This window comes from Balaenoptera ricei, chromosome 3 (assembly GCF_028023285.1).
Source record: "Balaenoptera ricei isolate mBalRic1 chromosome 3, mBalRic1.hap2, whole genome shotgun sequence".
Lineage (NCBI taxonomy): Eukaryota > Metazoa > Chordata > Mammalia > Artiodactyla > Balaenopteridae > Balaenoptera > Balaenoptera ricei.
This window is the reverse complement of record NC_082641.1, coordinates 155,936,288-155,958,037: the sequence shown is the minus strand read 5'-3', so window position 1 is coordinate 155,958,037 and position 21,750 is coordinate 155,936,288. Positions and strand designations below refer to the sequence as shown.

The 21,750-nt window shown below is 37.7% G+C and overlaps 1 long non-coding RNA gene across 2 annotated transcripts in view; it reads left to right on the top strand.

The window, feature by feature from the left end:
- The window catches only part of LOC132362750 (uncharacterized), a 98,601-nt gene that overhangs the window by 41,604 nt on the left and 35,247 nt on the right, over nucleotides 1-21,750 (top strand). The gene's annotated exons all lie outside the window — the stretch shown is intronic.

Here is a 21,750-nt window from a genome sequence, read left to right as displayed (position 1 = left end):
GGCAATTCTTTAAATATTTCAAACTTTTTCATTATTATTATATTTGTTATGGTGATCCGTCATCAATGATGTTTTTTGTTACTATTGTAAAAAGATTATGACTTGCTGAAGGCTCAGATGATGATTAGCATTTTTTAGCAATAAAGTATTTTTAATTAAGGTATGTATATTGTTTTTTTAGGATGTAATGCCTTTGAACACTTTAATAGACTACAGTAATAGTATAAACATAAATTTTATATGCACTGGGAAACCAAAAATTTGTGTGACTCTCTTTATTGTGATATTTGCTTTATTGTGGTGGCCTGGAACCAAACCTGCAGTATCTCCAAGGTATGCTGGTATAAGTAATTTTTGAAGAAAAGCTTGTACAGTTCCTGGAAATAATTTATAAAGTATTAACACATGGCTAAGGAAATATATGTTAAAGGATATTTTTTCTGTTTAAAGCCAAAACTAAAATCCTTGAGAGAGAAATAGAAAATTTCCTGTTTGTCACACCTTCTCTATTTGTGGATCACAGCTTTTGACTTGAAGAGTTTTCCTTCCGTGTCAGAAAAAGATCTGAAAACATCTTAATTTATAATTTCTGAATTCTTGACCATATCTTTATAGCAGTAGTCGATTAGCATTATGAAGAATACGAAAAGTATAAGAGATGGTTATTGGCCTTAAAGAACTTACAGCATAGTTAGGAAGATAAGATGTAAATGTAAGAAAATTGGTAATAGAAGACAGAGTATTATTAGGTGTTAGATGAATGGAGCATTTAAATGTAAGGGAATTCAATGGAATGGGAACATTTTTGGCTTTGTGGGTTAGGGAAATAGAAGGATTAGAGTTTCATGTCTGAAGAATGAGGAAAAGGGGAGAAAATTTTGGACATGCTCTATGAGAATCTTCTCGAGTTTTTAATTTTCTCAGGCAAGCTTGAAACCATAAAATTAGCTTCTTTATCATGCATCCTATCAATTTTGTCTGTGTAACATTTTATGTCACCCACTCCCAGTCTTTTGCTTTCCATTCTTTGTGAGGGAAAGGAGGAGTTTGAGATGGTATGCAGTGGGATTCTCAAGTAGAAAGTACTAGCAAAACTTAGAGATGTGGGCCTGCACACTTAGAAATGGTCACAGATAATTCAAAACTATCTTTCTGGAGGAGCTGGACACCCAAGTGTGACAGAGTGTAGGTATAGAGTAAAGAAAGAAGGTCAAGAGATCAAGGACTTAGTTTTTAGAAATGCACACACGGGAAGGATAAAAAAATGAATGTATTCACCTGGTAGCAACAAGAAGAGAAAGGAGTTTAACATTTACTGACTGTGTACCATGTACTTTGTGTTTTTATATCCTGTGTTTCATTTAATTCTCACAAGAACATTATAAAATTACCCGATGGGGAAGCAGAAGCTCAGGGAAGTTAAGTGACTTAGTATCCTAAACCTAGGAATTGTTGGAGCCAGGTTTCTAATACAGGTTAATTTGTCAGCCAATCTGAACTTCAATTTTATGGTGCTTTTAGGATAAATGGAATAGTGTGTGTGCATGTGTGTGTATCACCTAGTAGAGTAGTTGACACCATTCTTAAAAATGGTAGCTATTCTTTTTAGGTTAAAAAGAAACCCTACCCCTTATTGAATATATGCTTTATGCTGACACTCTCCAAAAACATTATCTTATTCATTCTTCACCAAAACTCTAACAAGAGGAGACAGAAAAAGAGCAAAAGCTAACAGAAGAAATGAAATGGTCTTGCCTTAGAAACCAAAGGGAAAGTTGTTTTAAGAAAGGAAAAATTATTAACAGTATCAGGTGCTACCAACAGGTCATGGAAAATAGGGAGTAGATTTAGGGATTAGGGGCATATTGACTTGGAGAGTGAAATATTGATAATATGTTAGAGAAGGAAGCTCAGCTATTTGGGAGTTAAGAAGAGAGTGATATGGTGATAGAAGATAAGGGCGCTGGGTAGGTTTCTTCACCACATCTGGTTCTTTATCTGCACAATGGGATTAATGAAACCTAACTCATGGTAATGTTGTGTGACTAAATAGGGTAATATTTGAAAGTGAATATGGCAATACACATGTTAGGTTATTAGTAGTAGATACAGACAGGCCCATTTGTAACATCTGCAGGATCTGGAGCAAATATAAATGTAGACCTACATACCATATACATACTAAGTTAAATTAACAAACTGTTACATAAAATTCCCCCAAAAGCCTGAGGTCCAGGGTAGGGGCTTCTCTTGCCTGGGTCTGCGTGTAGATCGTCTATTTGAGAAACCTGACATTGATAGGAAGTCCAAATATAGGCCTCATTTTACATATGATACACTGAGGCTTAGAGAAGCTTAACTTGTACATGGTTATATAGCTAAATAAATACGAAGAGATCTGAATCCAGATTTGGCTGATTCCAAAGGTTTTGTGTTTTCTCCAGTTCCTCCCTGCCTCTCATAGTAATCACTAAAGTGTATAGCACTTGACCTAGTGCTTGCCTTACAAGCCTAAGAAATGGTCTTGCCCCGAAGCATTATTAGTTTAACTGAAGGTATAAGAGATGAACATATGAGATGGTTATTATTGTCATGTCCATACCTCCTTGATTCATTCTTTAACTCTTGGGGAAGGAAGTAGATATTTTTATTTATTCAGTGGAAATTAGTAAACAGAAAGTGGTACAGTCATTGTGCTACAGATATTAAATACCTAGGCTGTCTGGCTTTAGTAGAGGAAATCTCTAGTATTTTCTACCTTTCATATTTCCATATTTCAGCTACCTTAATTATTGAGGGTTAGAATTTTTATTGCTTAATGTATTTATACATTGGGCCTTTTTAAAAGAAGTAGCATAGTGTTGTGGGAAAGACTGTGGACTTTAGAGACAGATCTTGTGTTCAAATCAAGGCCCAAGATTAACCAAGATGGCGGAGTAGAAGGACGTGCTCTCACTCTCTCTTGCGAGAGCACCAGAATCACAACTGGCTGCTGGACAATCATTGACAGGATGACCCTGGACTTCTCCAAGGAGGATACCCCACGTCCAAGGACAGAGGAGAAGCCACAGTGAGACGGTAGGAGGGGCGCAATCAGAGTAAAATCTAATCCCATAACTGCTGGGTGGGTGACTCACAGACTGGCGAACACTTATACCACAGAAGTCCACCCACTGGAGTGAAGGTTCTGAGCCCCACGTCAGGCTTCCCAACCTGGGGGTCCAGCAACAGGAGGAGGAATTCCTAGAGAATCTGACTTTGAAGCCTAGTGGGAATTGATTGCAGGACTTCGACAGGACTGGGGGAAACTGAGACCCCACTCTTGGAAAGCACACTCAAAGTAGTGTGCGCATCGGGACCCAGGGGAAGGAGCAGTGACCCTGGGGGAGACTGAACCAGACCTACCTGCTGGTGTTGGGGGGTCTCCTGCAGAGGCAGGGGGTGGCTCTGTTTCACTGTGGGGACAAGGACTCTGGCAGCGGAGGTTCTGGGAAGTGCTCCTTGGCGTAAGCCCTCCCAGACTCTGCCATTAACCCCACCAAAGAGCCCAGGTAGGCTCCAGTGTTGGGTTTCCTCAGGCAAAACAACCAACAGGGAGGGAACCCAGCCCCACCCATCAGCAGTCAAGTGGATTAAAGTTTTACTGAGCTCTGACCGCCACAGCAACAGTCAGCTCTACACACCACCAGAGCCTCCCATCAGGCCTCTTAGATAGCCTCAACCACCAGAGGGCAGACAGCAGAAGCAAGAAAAACTACAATCCTGCAGCCTGTGGAACAAAAACCACAGTTACAGAAAGATAGACAAGATGAAAAGGCAGAGGGCTATGTACCAGATGAAGGAACAAGAAAAAACCCCAGAAAAACAACTAAATGAAGTGGAGATAGGCAACCTTCCAGAAGAAGAATTCAGAATAATGATAGTGAAGATGATCCAGGACCTCGGAATAAGAATGGAGGCAAAGATTGAGAAGATGCAAGAAATGATTAACAAAGACCTAGAAGAATTAAAGAACAAACAAACAGAGATGACCAATACAATAACTGAAATGAAAACTACACTAGAAGGAATCAATAGCAGAATAACGGAGGCAGAAAAACGGATAAGTGACCTGGAAGACAGAATGGTGGAATTCACTGCTGCGGAACAGAATGAAGAAAAAAGAATGAAAGAAATGAAGACAGCCTAAGAGACCTCTGGGACAACATTAAACGCAACAACATTCACATTATAGGGGTCCCAGAAGGAGAAGAGAGAGAGAAAGGACCGGAGAAAATATTTGAAGAGATTATAATCGAAAACTTCCCTAACATGGGAAAGGAAATAGCCACCCAAGTCCAGGAAGCGCAGTGAGTCCCATACAGGATAAACCCAAGGAGAAACATGCCGAGACACATAGTAAAGTAATCACATTGGCAAAAATTAAAGACAAAGAAAAACTATTGAAAGCAGCAAGGGAAAAATGACAAATAACATACAAGAGAACTCCCATAAGGTTAACAGCTGATTTCTCAGCAGAAACTCTACAAGCCAGAAGGGAGTGGCATGATATACTTAAAGTGATGAAAGGGAAGAACCTACAACCAAGATTACTCTACCCGGCAAGGATCTCATTCAGATTTCATGGAGAAATCAAAAGCTTTACAGACAAGCAAAAGCTAAGAGAATTCAGCACCAGCAAACCAGCTCTACAACAAATGCTAAAGGAACTTCTCTAAGTGGGAAACACAAGAGAAGAAAAGGACCTACAAAAACAAACCCAAAACAATTAAGAAAATGGTCATAGGAACATACATATCGATAATTACCTTAAACGTGAATGGATTAAATGCTCCAACCAAAAGACACAGGCTTGCTGAATGGATACAAAGACAAGACCCATATATATGCTGTCAACAAGAGACCCACTTCAGACCTAGGGACACACACAGACTGAAAGTGAGGGGATGGAAAAAGATAGTCCATGCAAATGGAAATCAAAAGAAAGCTGGAGCAGCTATACTCGTATCAGATAAAATAGATTTTAAAATAAAGAAGGTTACAAGAGACAAGGAAGGACACTACATAATGATCAAGGGATCAATCCAAGAAGAAGATATAACAATTATAAATATATATGCACCCAACGTAGGAGCACCTCAATACATAAGGCAACTGCTAACAGCTATAAAAGAGGAAATCGACAGTAACACAATAATAGTGGGGGACTTTAACACCTCACTTACACCAATGGACAGATCATCCAAAATGAAAATAAATAAGGAAACAGAAGCTTTAAATGACACAATAGACCAGATAGATTAATTCATATTTATAGGACATTCCATCCAAAAACAGCAGATTACACGTTCTTCTCAAGTGCGCACAGAACATTCTCCAGGATAGATCACATCTTGGGTCACAAATCAAGCCTCAGTAAATTTAAGAAAATTGAAATCATATCAAGCATCTTTTCTGACCACAACGCTATGAGATTAGAAATGAATTACAGGGAAAAAAACGTAAAAAGACAAACACATGGAGGCTAAACAATACGTTACTAAATAACCAAGAGATCACTGAAGCAATCAAAGAGGAAATCAAAAAATACCTAGAGACAAATGCCAATGAAAACACGACGACCCAAAACCTATGGGATGCAGCAAAAGCAGTTCTAAGAGGGAAGTTTATAGGTATACAAGCCTACCTAAAGAAACAAGAAAAATCTCAAGTAAAGAATCTAACCTTACACCTAAAGAAACTAGAGAAAGAAGAACAAACAAAACCCAAAGTTAGCAGAAGGAAAGAAATCATAAAGATCAGAGCAGAAATGAATGAAATAGAAACAAAGAAAACAATAGCAAAGATCAATAAAACTAAAAGTTGGTTCTTTGAGAAGATAAACAAAATTGATAAGCCATTAGCCAGACTCATCAAGAAAAAGAGGGAGAGGACTCAAATCAATAAAATCAGAAATGAAAAAGGAGAAGTTACAACAGACACCACAGAAATACAAAGCATCCTAAGAGACTACTACAAGCAAATTTATGCCAATAAAATGGACAACCTGGAAGAAATGGACAAATTCTTAGAAAGGTATAACCTTCCAAGACTGAACCAGGAAGAAACAGAAAATATGAACAGACCAATCACAAGGAATGAAATTGAAACTGTGATTAAAAATCTTCCAACAAACAGAAGTCCAGGACCAGATGGCTTCACAGGTGAATTCTATCAAACATTTAGAGAAGAGCTAACACCTATCCTTCTCAAACTCTTCCAAAAAATTGCAGAGGAAGGAACACTCCCAAACTCATTCTATGAGGCCACCATCACCCTGATCCCAAAACCAGACAAGGACACTACAAAAAAAGAAAATTACAGACCAATAGCACTGATGAATATAGATGCAAAAATCCTCAACAAAATACTAGCAAACAGAATCCAACAACACATTAAAAGGATCATACACCACGATCAAGTGGGATTTATCCCAGGGATGCAAGGATTCTTCAATATACGCAAATCAATCAATGTGATACACCATATTAACAAGTTGAAGAAGAAAAACCATATGATCATCTCAATAGATGCAGAAAAAGCTTTTGACAAAATTCAACACCCATTTATGATAAAAACTCTCCAGAAAGTGGGCATAGAGGGAACCTACCTCAACATAATAAAGGCCATATATGACAAACCCACAGCAAACATCATTCTCAATGGTGAAACACTGAAAGCATTTCCTCTAAGATCAGGAACGAGACAAGGATGTCCACTCTCACCACTATTATTCAACATAGTTCTGGAAGTCCTAGCCACGGCAATCAGAGAAGAAAAAGAAATAAAACGAATACAAATTGGAAAAGAAGAAGTAAAACTGTCACTGTTTGCGGATGACATGATACTATACATAGAGAATCCTAAAACTGCCACCAGAAAACTGCTAGAGCTAATTAATGAATATGGTAAAGTTGCAGGATACAAAATTAATGCACAGAAATCTCTTGCATTCCTATACACTAATGATGAAAAATCTGAAAGAGAAATTATGGAAACACTCCCATTTACCATTGCAACAAAAAGAATAAAATACCTAGGAATACACCTACCTAGGGAGACAAAAGACCTGTATGCAGAAAACTATAAGACACTGATGAAAGAAATTAAAGATGATACCAACAGATGGAGAGATATGCCATGTTCTTGGACTGGAAGAATCAACATTGTGAAAATGAGTATACTACCCAAAGCAAGCTACAGATTCAATGCAATCCCTATCAAATTACCAATGGCATTTTTTATGGAGCTAGAACAAATCATCTTAAAATTTGTATGGAGACACAAAAGACCCCGAATAGCCAAAGCAGTCTTGAGGCAAAAAAATGGAGCTGGAGGAATCAGACTCCCTGACTTCAGACTATACTACAAAGCTACAGTAATCAAGACAATATTGTACTGGCACAAAAACAGAAACATACATCAATGGAACAAGATAGAAAGCCCAGAGATTAACCCACGCACCTATGGTCAACTAATCTATGACAAAGGAGGCAAAGATATACAATGGAGAAAAGACAGTCTCTTCAATAAGTGGTGCTGGGAAAACTAGACAGCTACATGTAAAAGAATGAAATTAGAACACTCCCTAACACCATACACAAAAATAAACTCAAAATGGATTAGAGACCTAAATGTAAGACTGGACACTATAAAACTCTTAGAGGAAAACATAGGAAGAACACTCTTTGACATAAATCACAGCAAGATCTTTTTTGATCCACCTCCTAGAGAAATGGAAATAAAAACAAAAATAAACAAATGGGACCTAATGAAACTTCAAAGCTTTTGCACAGCAAAGGAAACCATAAACAAGACGAAGAGACAACCCTCAGAATGGGAGAAAATATTTGCAAATGAATCAACGGACAAAGGATTAATCTCCAAAATAGATAAACAGCTCATTCAGCTCAATATTAAAGAAACAAACACCCCAATCCAAAAATGGGCAGAAGACCTAAATAGACATTTCTCCAAAGAAGACATACAGACGGCCACGAAGCACATGAAAAGATGCTCAACATCACTAATTATTAGAGAAATGCAAATCAAAACTACAATGAGGTATCACCTCACACCAGTTAGAATGGGCATCATCAGAAAATTTACAAACAACAAATGCTGGAGAGGGTGTGGAGAAAAGGGAACCCTCTTGCACTGTTGGTGGGAATGTAAATTGATACAGCCACTATGGAGAACAATATGGAGGTTCCTTAAAAAACTAAAAATAGAATTACCATATGACCCAGCAATCCCACTACTGGGCATATACCCAGAGAAAACCGTAATTCAAAAAGACACATGCACCCGAATGTTCATTGCAGCACTATTTACAATAGCCAGGTCATGGAAGCAACCTAGATGCCCATCAACAGACGAATGGATAAAGAAGTTGTGGTACATATATACAATGGAATATTACTCAGCCATAAAACGGAACGAAATTGAGTCATTTGTTGAGACGTGGATGGATCTAGAGACTGTCATACAGAGTGAAGTAAGTCAGAAAGAGAAAAACAAATATCGTATATTAACGCATGTATGTGGAACCTAGAAAAATGGTACAGATGAGCAAGTTTGCAGGGCAGAAGTTGAGACACAGATGTAGATAATGGACATATGGACACCAAGGGGGGAAAACTGCGGTGGCGTGGGGATGGTGGTGTGCTGAATTGGGCGATTGGGATTGACATGTATACACTGATGTGTATAAAATTGATGCCTAATAAGAACCTGCAGTATAAAAAAACAAACAAAACAACTAATACTAAACTTTCATTGGGTTATTTGTATGGAAATATGTTAATATAAATGTTTCAGACATTACATGAAATTTCTAAAAATCTTGTATTTGTGTGGAAATATGTATGGAAATATGTTAATATAAATGTTTCAGACATTATATGAAATTTCAAATCAAGGCCCAATGTGAGGGAACTTTCTGGGATAATGGATTGTTGTATATCTTGATAGAGATTTTGGTTACATGGGTGGATGTATTTATTAGAAGTTAGGCAAGTATACACTTGTGCATTCTAACATATAACTTAACTTTTACAATATAGAATATAAGTACTGAAAACTAATTAAGATGTTTAGAGGTGAAGGATACTGCTGTCTGCAACTTACTTTGAAATGAATAAAAATAAGATCAATGGATGATAGACAGGTGAATATATATGTGATGAAGCAAACGTAGCAAAATGTTAAATATAGATTCTAAGTGTTGGCTTTCTGAGTATGCACTGAGAAGTTTTTTCAACTATTGTATTTGTTTGAATTTTTAAAATAAAGTGTTGGGGGGGAAATCATGGCCCATTGAATTAACTGCTATGTATCTCACAGTTCAGTTTCCTTTTTTACAAATTGCAGTTAATAATACCTAGGTTGAACATACACATATTTATTCTAAGGACTAAAAGAGACAGCGTCACATTTTTGAGGGCAATGGGGAGATGGATAATTGCCAGTTTATTAGACTAATCTGTGTAGCTTAATAGAAAAACTGAAAACCATTTGTAGAATTTGATGTTACTTTATTACATTAACCCTGCTGATACAACCTTTTTTAAACAAGTTTATTACCGACACTTAAAACTGAACTTGTAGTTAAGGTTACTATAATCAGACAGTAGCATTTCCTCAGTTTTCACCCCACAGTCCAAAGTATAAATCTTCATCTGTGGACAGATACGAAATCTACATGTGAATGTGTTTTTAAATGATAAAGTAACATATGCTCTTTGTAAAGTGGTCAAACAATAAAAGTAATATAGAGTAATAATCAAAGGTGTTTCCTCTGACTTCCCAGGTATAGTAATGATTAGAGCTGTTAACAAATATTCTCATCCTCTCTCCTTGGCATATGATAAGATTATACTTCTCTGCCCACTTGAAGTTAAGTGTGGCCATGAGACTTGCTTTGGGAAGAAGCTTTAAAGAGCTGGTGCACCAAAACTAGACAAGTAACACCACAAGAAAGAAAATTACAGGCCAGTATCCCTGATGCACATCAATGTAAAAGTCCTCAGTGTAATATTAGCAAATCAAGTTCAACAATACATTAAAAGGATCATACACCATGATCAAGTGGGATTTATTCCAGGGATGCAAGGATGGTCCAACATCTGCAAATCAGTCATTTTGGTACACTACATTAACAAAATGAAGGATAATAATTATACAGTCATCTCAATAGATGCAGAAAAAGCATTTGACAAAATTCAACATCTCTCAACGAAGTGTGTATAAAGAGAACATACCTCAACATAATGTAGGCTGTATATAACAAGACCACAGCTAACATCATACTCAATGATGAAAAATTGAAAGCATTTCCTCTAAGATCAGGAACAAGACAGGGATGCCGAATCTTGCCACTTTTATTTGATGTAGTATTGGAAGTCTCACCCAGAGCAATTAGGGAAGAAAAATAAATAAAAGGCATCCAAATTGGAAAGGAAGAATTAAAACTGTCACTATTTGCAAATGATAATTTACTATATATAGAAAACCCTAAAGACTCCACCAGAAAACTGTTAGAATTAATAGATGAATTTGGTAAACTTGCAGGATACAAAATCAAGATACAGAAATCTGTTGCATTTCTATACACTAATATCAAACTATCAGAGAAATTAAGAAAACAATTCATTTACAGTTGCATCAAAAATAACAAAATATCTAGGAATAAATTTAACCAAGAAGGTGAAAGACCTGTATGCTGAAAACTATAAGACATTGATGAAATAAATTAAAGAAACAAATAAGTGGAAAGATATTTCATGCTCATGGATTGGAAGTATAAATATTGTTAAAATCTCCATACTATTCAACGCAATCTACAGATTCAGTGCAATCCCTATCAAAATTCCAATGGCATTTTCACAGAACTCACACAATTCTGCAATTTGAATGGAACCACAGAAGACCCATAGCCAAAGCAATCTTGAGAAAGAACAAAGCTGGAGGCATCATACTCCCTGATCTGAAATTATGTTACAAAGCTGTAGTAATCAAAACCGTATAGGCATAAAAACAGACACATAGATCAATGGAACAGAATTGGGAGCCCAGAATTAAACCCACATATATATGGTCAATTAATTTATGACAAAGGAGCCAAGAATATACAATGGGAAAAGGATAGTCTCTTCAGTAAATGGTGTTGGGAAAACTGGACAACCACATGCAAAAGAATGAAACTGAGCCACTGTCTTACACCATACACAAAAATTAACGCAAAACGGATTCAGGATGTTCAACATATGCAAATCATTGTGATAACACCACAGCAACAAAAGAGAAGACAGAAATCACATGTTCATCTCAATGGATGCCGAAAAAGCATTTGATAAAATTCAACATTCATTCATGGTACAAAAAAAACTCACCAAAGAGGGTATAAGGGGAATATATCTCAACATAATAAAAGCTATTTATGACAAACCCACAGCCAATATAATACTCAACAGTGAAAAGCTGAAAGCCTTCCCTGTTAAATCTGGCACAAGGATGTCCACTGCCACCACTTCTATTCAATGCAGTATCGGAAGTCCTGGCCACACCATTCAGACAAGAAAAAGAAATAAAAGGTATCCAAATTGGAAGGGAAGAGGTAAAATTGTCATTATATGCAAATGACATGATACTTTCTGTAGAAAACCCTAAAGACTCCACACAAAAACTATTAGAACTGATAAACCAAATAAGCAGGGTAGCAGGGTACAAGATTAACATACAGAAATCCGTTGCATTTCTTTACATTAACAGTGAAATATCAGAAAGGGAAAGTAAAAGAAAAATTCCATTTAAGATCACATCCAAAAAAGAAAAAAATACCTAGGAATAAAACTGACCAAGGAAGTGAAAGACTTATGTGCTGAGAACAATAAAACATTGATTAAGGAAACTGAAGGTGATTCAAGAATTGGAAAGGTGTCCCAGGCTCTTGTATTGGAAGAATTAATATCATTAAAATGTCCATACTACCCAGAGCAATCTACAGATTTAATGTGATCCCTGTCATATTACCCGTGACATTTTTCACAGAATTATAACACATAATACTAAAATTTATATGGAACCACAAAGGACCCAGAATTGCCAAAGCAATCCTGAGGAAAAAGAACAAAGGTGTAGGCATAACCCTCCCAGACTTCACACAATACTGCAGTGCTACAGTAATCAAAAAAGTTTGGTACTGGCACACAAACAGGCATATGAATCAATAGAGAGCAGAATAGAGAGCCCAGAAATAAACCCTCACACCTACAGTCAATTATATCTTTGACAAAGGAGGCAAGAATATACAATGGAGAAAAGACAGTTCTCTTCAGTAAGTGGTGTTAGGAAACTTGGACAGCTACATGTAAATCAATGAAGTTAGAACACTCCCTCACACCATACACAAAAATAAATTTGAAATGGCTTAAAGACTTAAATATAAGATGTGACGCCATAAAACTCCTAGAAGAGAATATAGGCAAAACATTCTCTGACATAAATCATACCAATGTTTTCTTAGGTCAATCTCTCTAGGGGCAAAAGAAATAAAATCAAAAATAAACAAATGGGACCTAATGAAACTTAAAAACTTTGCACCGCAAAAGAAACAATAAAGAAAATGAAAAGACAACCTATGGAATGGGAGAAAATATTTGCAAATGATGTGACCAACAGAGGCTTAATTTCCAAAATATACAGACACTCATACAACTCAATAACAAAAAAACAAACAACCCAATCAAAAAATGGGCGGAAGACCTAAATAGACATTTTTACAAAGAAGACATACAGATGGCCAATAGGGACATGAAAAGATGCTCAACATGCCTAATTGTTAGAGAAATGCAAATCATAATTACGATGAGGTATCACCTCACACCAGTCAGAATGGCCATCATCAAAAAGTCTACAAATAATAAATGTTGGAGAGGGTGTGGAGAAAAGGGAACCCTCCTATACTGTTGGTGGGAACGTAAATTGGTACAGCCATTATGGAGAACAGTATGGAGGTTCTTTAAAAAACTAAAAATAGAGCTACCATATGATCCAGCAATCCCACTCCTGGGTATATATCCAGAAAAGACAAAAACTCTAATTCGAAAAGATACATGTACCCCAATGTTCATAGCAGCACTATTTTCAATAGTCAAGACATGGAAGCAACCTAAGTATCCATCAACAGATGAATGGATGAAGAAGATGTGGTATATATTATATAATGGGGGCTTCCCTGGTGGCGCAGTGGTTGAGAATCTGCCTGCCAATGCAGGGGACACGGGTTCGAGCCCTGGTCTGGGAAGATCCCACATGCCATGGAGCAACTAGGCCCGTGAGCCACAACTACTGAGCCTGCGTGTCTGGAGCCTGTGCTCCGCAACAAGAGAGGACGCGACAGTGAGAGGCCCGCGCACCATGATGAAGAGTGGCTCCCACTTGCTGCAACTAGAGAAAGCCCTCGCACAGAAACAAAGACCCAACACAGCCAAAAATAAGTAAATAAATAAATAAATGTATTAAAAAAAATTTTAAGTAATGTTATTTTCTTTAATACTTTAAAAAAAATTAAAAATAAATGCTCCAACCAAAAGACATAGACTGGCTGAATGGATTAAAAATCAAGACCTGTATATATGCTGTCTAGAAGAGACCCACTTCAGATCTAGGGACACATACAGACTGAACGTGAGGGGATGGAAAAAGGTATTCCATGCAAATGGAAACCAAAAGAAAGCTGGAGTAGCAATACTCATATCAGACAAAATAGACTTTAAAATAAAGAATGTTACAAGAGACAAGGAAGGACACTACATAATGATCAAGGGATCAATCCAAGAAGAAGATATAACAATTATAAATATATATGCACCCAACATAGGAGCACCTCAATACATAAGGCAGCTGCTAACAGCTATAAAAGAGGAAATCGACAGTAACACAATCATAGTGGGGGACTTTAACACCTCACTTACACCAATGGACAGATCATCCAAAATGAAAATAAATAAGGAAACAGAAGCTTAGAATGACACAATAGACCAGATAGATTTAATTGATATTTATAGGACATTCTATCCAAAAACAGCAGATTACACTTTCTTCTCAAGTGTGCATGGAACATTTTCCAAGATAGATCACATCTTAGGTCACAAATCAAGCCTCACTAAATTTAAGAAAATTGAAATCATATCAAGCATCTTTTCTGACCACAACCCTATGAGATTAGAAATGAATTACAGGGAAAAAAACGTAAAAAACACAAACACATGGAGGCTAAACAATACGTTACTAAGTAACCAAGACATCACTGAAGAAATCAAATAGGAAATAAAAAAATACCTAGAGACAAATGACAATGAAAACACAATGGCCCAAAACCTATGGGATGATGCAAAAGCAGTTCTAGAGGGAAGTTTATAGCTGTACAAGCCTACCTCAAGAAACAAGAAAAATCTCAAATAAACAATCTAACCTTACACCTAAAGGAACTAGAGAAAGAAGAACAAACAAAACCCAAAGTTAACAGAAGGAAAGAAATCATAAAGATCAGAGCAGAAATAAATGAAAAAGAAATGAAGGAAACGAGCAAAGATCAATAAAACTAAAAGCTGGTTTTTTGAGAAGATAAACAAAATTGATAAACCATTAGCCAGACTCATCAAGAAAAAGAGGGAGAGGACTCAAATCAATAAAATTAGAAATGAAAAAGGAGAAGTTACAACAGACACAGCAGAAATACAAAGCATCCTAAGAGACTACTACGAGCAACTCTATGCCAATAAAATGGACAACCTGGAAGAAATGGACAAATTCTTAGAAAACGTATAACCTTCCAAGACTGAACCAGGAAGAAAGGGAAAATATGAACAGACCAATCACAAGTAATGAAATTGAAACTGTGATTAAAAATCTTCCAACAAACCAAAGCCCAGAACCAGATGGCTTCACAGGCGAATTCGATCAAACATTTAGAGGAGAGTTAACACCTACCCTTCTCAAACTCTTCCAAAATATAGCAGAGGGAGGAACACTCCCAAACTCATTCTATGAGGCCACCATCACCCTGATACCAAACCCAGATAAAGATTTAACAAAAAAAGAAAACTAGAGGACAATATCACTGATGAACATAGATGCAAAAATCCTCAACAAAATACTAGCAAACAGAATGCAACAACACATTAAAAGGATTGTACACCATGATCAAGTGGGGTTTATCCCAGGAATGCAAGGATTCTTCAATATACGCAAATCAATCCGTGTGATACACCATATTAACAAATTGAAGGAGAAAAACCATATGATCATCTCAATAGGTGCAGAAAAAGCTTTCGACAAAATCCAACACCGATTTATGATAAAAAACTCTCCAGAGGGGCTTCTCTGGTGGCGCAGTGGTTGAGAGTCTGCTGCCAGTGCAGGGGACGCGAGTTCGAGCCCTGGTCTGGGAGGATCCCACATGCCGCAGAGCGGCTGGGCCCGTGAGCCACAACTGCTGAGCCTGCGCGTCTGGAGCCTGTGCTCCCCAACAAGGGAGGCCACGATGGTGAGGGGCCTGCGCACTGCAGTGAAGAGTGACCCCCGCTTGCCATAGCTGGAGAAAGCCCTCGCACAGAAACGAAGACCCAACACAGCCATAAATAAATAAAAAATTAAAAAAAAAAAAAACTCTCCAGAAAGTAGGCATAGAGGGAACCTACCTCAACAGAATAAAAGCCATATATGACAAACCCACAGCCAACATCGTTCTCAATGGTGAAAAACTGAAACCATTTCCTCTAAGATCAGGAACAAGGCAAGCTTGCCCACTCTCACTACTATTATTCAACATAGTTTGGGAGGTTTTAGCCACAGCAATCATAGAGGAAAAAGAAACAAAAGGAATCCAAATTGGAAGACAAGTAAAGCTGTCACTGTTTGCAGATAACATGATACTATACACAGAGAAGCCTAAAGATGCTACCAGAAAACTACTAGAGCTAATCAATGAATTTGGTAAAGTAGAAGGATACAAAATTAAGGCACAGAAATCTCTTGCATTCATATACACTAATGATGAAAAATCTGAAAGCGAAATTAAGGAAACACTCCCATTTACCACTGTAACAAAAAGAATAAAATACCTAGGAATAAACCTACCTAAGGAGACCAAAGACCTGTATGCAGAAAAGTATAAGACACTGAAGAAAGAAATTAAGGATGATACAAACAGATGGAGAGATATACCATGTTCTTGGATTGGAAGAATCAACATTGTGAAGATGACTATACTACCCAAAGCAATCTACAGATTCAACGCAATCCCTATCAAACTACCAGTGGCATTTTTCCCAGAACTAGAACAAAAAGTTTCACAATTTGTATTGAGACACAAAAGACCCCAAATAGCCAAAGCAATCTCGAGAAAAATAAAAAAATACGGAGCTGGCGGAATCAGTGCCCTGACTTCAGACTCTACTACAAAGCTCCAATTAAGACAACAAGTAATTAAGACAATATGGTACTGGCACAGAAATAGAAATATAGATCAATGTAAAAGGATAGCAAGCCCAGAGATAAACCCACACACATATGGTCACCTTATCTTTGATAAAGGAGGCAAGCATATACAATAGAGAAAAGACAGCCTCTTCAATAAGTGGTGCTGGGAAAACTGGACAGCTATATGTAAAAGTATGAAATTAGAACACTCCCTAACACCATATACAAAAATAAACTCAAAATGGATTAAAGACCTAAAATGTAAGGCCAGACACTCTATAAACCTCTTAGAGGAAAACATAGGCAGAACAATCAATGAAATAAATCACAGCAAGATCCTTTTGACCCACCTCCTAGAGCAATGGAAAGAAAAACAAAAATAAACAAATGGGACCTAATGAAACTTCAAAGCTCTTGCACAGCAAAGGAAACCATAAACAAGACAAAAAGACAACCCTCAGAATGGGAGAAAATATTTGCAAATGAAGCAACTGACAAAAGATTAATCTCCAAAGTATACAAGCAAGTCATGCAGCTCAATATCAAAAAACAAACAACCCAATCCAAAATATGGGCAGAAGACCTAAATAGACATTTCTCCAAGAAGATATACAGATTGCCAATAAACACATGAAAGGATGCTCAACATCACTAATCATTAGAGAAATGCAAATCCAAACTGCAATGAGGTATCACCTCACGCCAGTCAGAATGGCCATTATCAAATTTTACTTAATTTTTAACTACTACAAAACTATATATTTTTTTAAAAAGGCGTATTCAAGGGTGTCACATACAAAATGTTACTACAGTAGAGGCCAACAACATGCTTACTGGCCTCTTCAGGTTAACTCTCTTGGTACAGCCCTGAGAACAAATGAAGCTCCCCCTTGTTACTTAGAAATGGAATGGTATCCTTAGATCACAAGGCAACTTGTTTAAAAACTCTATTTTTTACCATTTCCAACAGTTTATCATTGTAATCAAGAAAAATCTTGATAATATGCAAGAAGTAAGAAATCACAGAAATCAATTGGTTGCTGAAGCTCACGTAAGATAATTGTCATTAATCCCCTAATTTTAATTTTTGGCATTCATCACAACAGGCTTGTTTTTTCATTGAATTTGAATAAATATGATAAATCTGAACTAATACAATGTTTACTAAAAATATTCTTCCTATCTGTTTTATATATTTGTGATTCTTCATAAGATTCCTTCTGAAAAGAGGGTTCTACTCCTAAAAAACGTCTTTTAAAAAACTGAATGTAAAGTGTTACACTCCTTCTTTTTCTACTGACTTTTGTTTCTGACATTGTTAAGCAAGTCTTCAATTTATTGGACTCATTTAAGATTCTAAAACCATCTTTTCTCTCTTCTCACACACATCCATATTTTTCTCCCTGCTCCCCACTTCTCCCTCTGAGCTTGGTGTTTGTGTAAGACAATAACAGGAACAATCTGATTTGGCAGGATAATAATCAACCAAAATGTGTCTCTTCTGTTTTTCATTTTGCTTGATTACAACATCAAAATGCTAGAATGGGTGAACTATTTTGAAGTCTGGGCTTTGAAAACACCTGTTTAGTGATGTTTAGTGGATGTGTGAATTTTCCTATTGAACAATAATAGCAGCTTACTCTGTCACTTTCACACTTTGATTACAAAAACAGTGGTCTGGACATATCCTGGCAAAATATATTCGGAGGTTATGGTAGCAGTTGAAATTCTCATGGAAGAATAAAAATGTACATTAGGACAATTTACACTTATTTTATTTGTTATACAATCTTACATAAGCAACGATCAACTCCTCTGTCCTAAGTAACTTTTTAATGTGTTATGTGAGCTTCATCAGCAGCTTCTTGATTGGGTCTCAAGCACTAATCAGGCCCCTCACAAGTACATTGGATGCTTAGACATCTTGCCTCCATCATGAAGAGTAAGTAGGATCATAATGACTAATCACATTAGCATGATTTAAAAATGCAGAGCATGAATAGCTTTTCCCCCCAAGATTTCTAGTAAAAACATTCACACAATAAGACTGCAATAATTCATTACACCATTGGCTTGTTTATACTATAACATATTTATGTGCCCAGAAGAATGAAACCAGAAAACCACCATTAACAAGCAGAGGAAAGAGATTGTTTTTTTATCTGAATTCAGGATGAACATATAAAAAGAAATTTTTCAAAGAAGGGAAACTGCTATCTTGTTATGTCCTCTAAGACATTACAAAACCCAGTCTCACTAAAGATCTTTTTAGTAACCTATATTTTGTACTTCCCACTAAGAACCACTTTCTGCCCATAAAGCCAAACTGAGTTCCAGGTGAAGTCACTGGAAGTCACAGAAGCATGTCACTAAGGGAAAATTCATTCCCGTGAATTTTCATGGGAAAATTCCCATGTTTCCCATGAAAGCAAAAACCCTTACCTTCGGGGGAAGATATCCCATTTACAAATAGTATATTGCCACCCAAATGGATGTAAATTCACTGACTCCCTCTCAGGACTTGGGGTGTCTGCTTTAGGGCTGAATTGGTCTGCTAAATATTAGCTAGGTACTGAGCAAGGTGCCTTAGATGCAACGATGAAAAATGACAAACAGTTCTTGCCTTCTACAAGGTTACCATCTAGTGAGGAAAGCACTAGATACTAATTATAGTATCAAGAGTTCTGTCCTGGAGGGTGTAATGACAGTGTTGATACCTGGAAGGTAAGCAGGATTTCAGGGGAAAGGACATAATGATGCAAAGTATTCCAGGCAAAGTATTCCATTACAAGGAATGTTGAAGGAACTGAGAATAGTTTGTGATCAAATGATTATTGAATATTTGTTGAGTGCATACAGCTAAACTGCAGATTACAAGAGAGAAAGTGGTGAAAAACAAAGCTAAAAGGGATTCAGGGGGCCAGATTTATCAACGTAAACATTCAGGGGCCAGGGGCCTATCAGTGCAAAAGATAGACATGGTATCTGCCCTCAGGGAGCTAATAGTTTAGTAGGAGAAAAAGATTTTTAAAAATCAACACTAATGTCAAATTGGGATCAATGCAATGAAGAAAACAAATGGGTGTGAGGAGAGAGTAACAGGAAGAATCTGCTTAAGATGGGCTCAGAGGAGACATCTCTGAGGAGGTGAGATTTGCAGGATGAAAAAGGGTCAGATCATGAAGGGCCTGATGAACCTCATTAGTGAGTTGTGGGTTTTGTGGGGGTTTTTTTGAATTTTGTTTTTTTTATACAGCAGGTTCTTATTAGTTATCTATTTTATACCTATTAATGTATATATGTCAATCCCAGCCTCCCAATTCATCCGACCACCCCCTCCCCCATTGCCCCCTGCGTGTCCATACGTTTGTTCTCTACCTCTGTGTCTATTTTTGCCTTGCAAACTGGTTCATCTGTACCATTTTTCTAGGTTCCACATATATGTGTTAATTTATGATCTTTGCTTTTCTCGTTCTGACATACTTCACTCTGTATGACAGTCTCTAGGTCCATCCACGTCTCTACAAATGACTCAGTTTCATTCCTTTTTATGGCTGAGTAATATCCATTGTATATATGTAGCACATCTTCTTTATCCGTTAGTCTGTCGATGGGCATTTAGGTTGCTTCCGTGACCCGGCTATTGTAAATAGCGCTGCAGTGAACATTGGGGTGCATGTGTCTTTTTGAATTACGGTTTTCTCTGGGTACATGCCCAGTAGTGGGATTGCTGGGCCATATGGTAATTCTATTTTTAGTTTTTTAAGGAACCTCCATATTGTTCTCCATAGTGGCTGTATCAATTTACATTCCCACCAACAGTGCAAGAGGGTTCCGTTTTCTCCACACCATCTCCAGCATTTGTTGTTTGTAGATTTTCTGATGATGCCCTTTCTGACTGGTGTGAAGTGATAGCTCATTGTAGTTTTGATTTGCATTTCTCTAATAACGAGTGATGTAGAACAGCTTTTCCCGTGCCTCTTGGCCATCTGCATGTCTTCTTTGGAGAGATGTCTATTTAGGTCTGGGAGTTGGGGTTTTATCTTGATGGTTATCCATGTTTAAAGGTTTTAAGTAGAGGAGAGATGCAATCAACTTGTACTTTAGACAAATCATGCTGGCTGCTATGCAGAGTCTGGAGATGAACAAGGCAGAAGGAAGAGGTAGGGAGATCAGCTGGATGGCTTTTCCAGTGAACTGGGTGAGAAAGAATTTCCTAGTGCCAGAATATTTTAGTAACAGTGCTATTAGGTAGAGGTAATATTAAACTATTTAACAATCAGTTTGGCATGAGCACTAACTCATCAGGATGGATGGTAGCTTCAGCACTGAGCAGGGTCTGCAGACGTCTCTCTGCTGGGCCAGGCTGGATAGACAGGTGGAACACAGGTGAGGCCAACACAACCGGGGCTTAGACTAGCAGCTCTTTGCAACCGGTATGGAAGTATTTCAATATTTCAGCAACAGACGCAACTGTAGTAGTCTGGGAATGTGGTATGGAGAGCCAGGGAAAGATTCAGGAGATGGTCAGGGAAGAGAAGGCTTACATGTGGGGAATGCGTGAGGTGAGCAAAAGGGAGGGGTTAGCGATTAGCCTCTGGGCTCTGCTTGGGCAACCAGGGAAACTCATTCATTTATTCAGCACTTTATGTTTAAGACACCTGAGAGATTTGAAATGTCACGAGGGCCGTTGGATTTGTGAGGCAGGAACGCGGGAAAGATGTGGGCTGCAGAAATAAATGTGGGAGTTTTCAGTACATCATTTGAAGCTAAAGAGTGGATGAGGTCCCCAAAGGAGAGACAATAGAACCCAGGATGGAGGCCTGATCAACTCTGCCATTTAGAGTTTGTCAAGAGGAAAAGGAGCCTTTGATGGCAGAAAGAGTGGCTACTATTGTACAAGGAAAACGAATCCTGTGAGGTTTCGGAAGCTAAGAGCGGAGAGTGTTTCCAGGAGGAGGGAGTGGCCGGCTGTGTTCTAAGCTGTGGAGAGAGTGAGTAAGAAAGAGAGGACTGGAGACTCTCAGGGATTTAGCAGCACAGAGATTGTTGGTGACCTTGATAAGAGCAATTTCAGTGGGCGGTGAGCACAGAGGTCAGACTGTCTAGCACTGGAGGTGAATGAGAGGTGGGGAGGTAGAGATGGTGTGTCCAAGACAACTTCTTGCAGTGATGTGGGACTTGGATTTTTTTTTTTTTTTAAAGGGAAGAGGCTTAAGCAAGTTT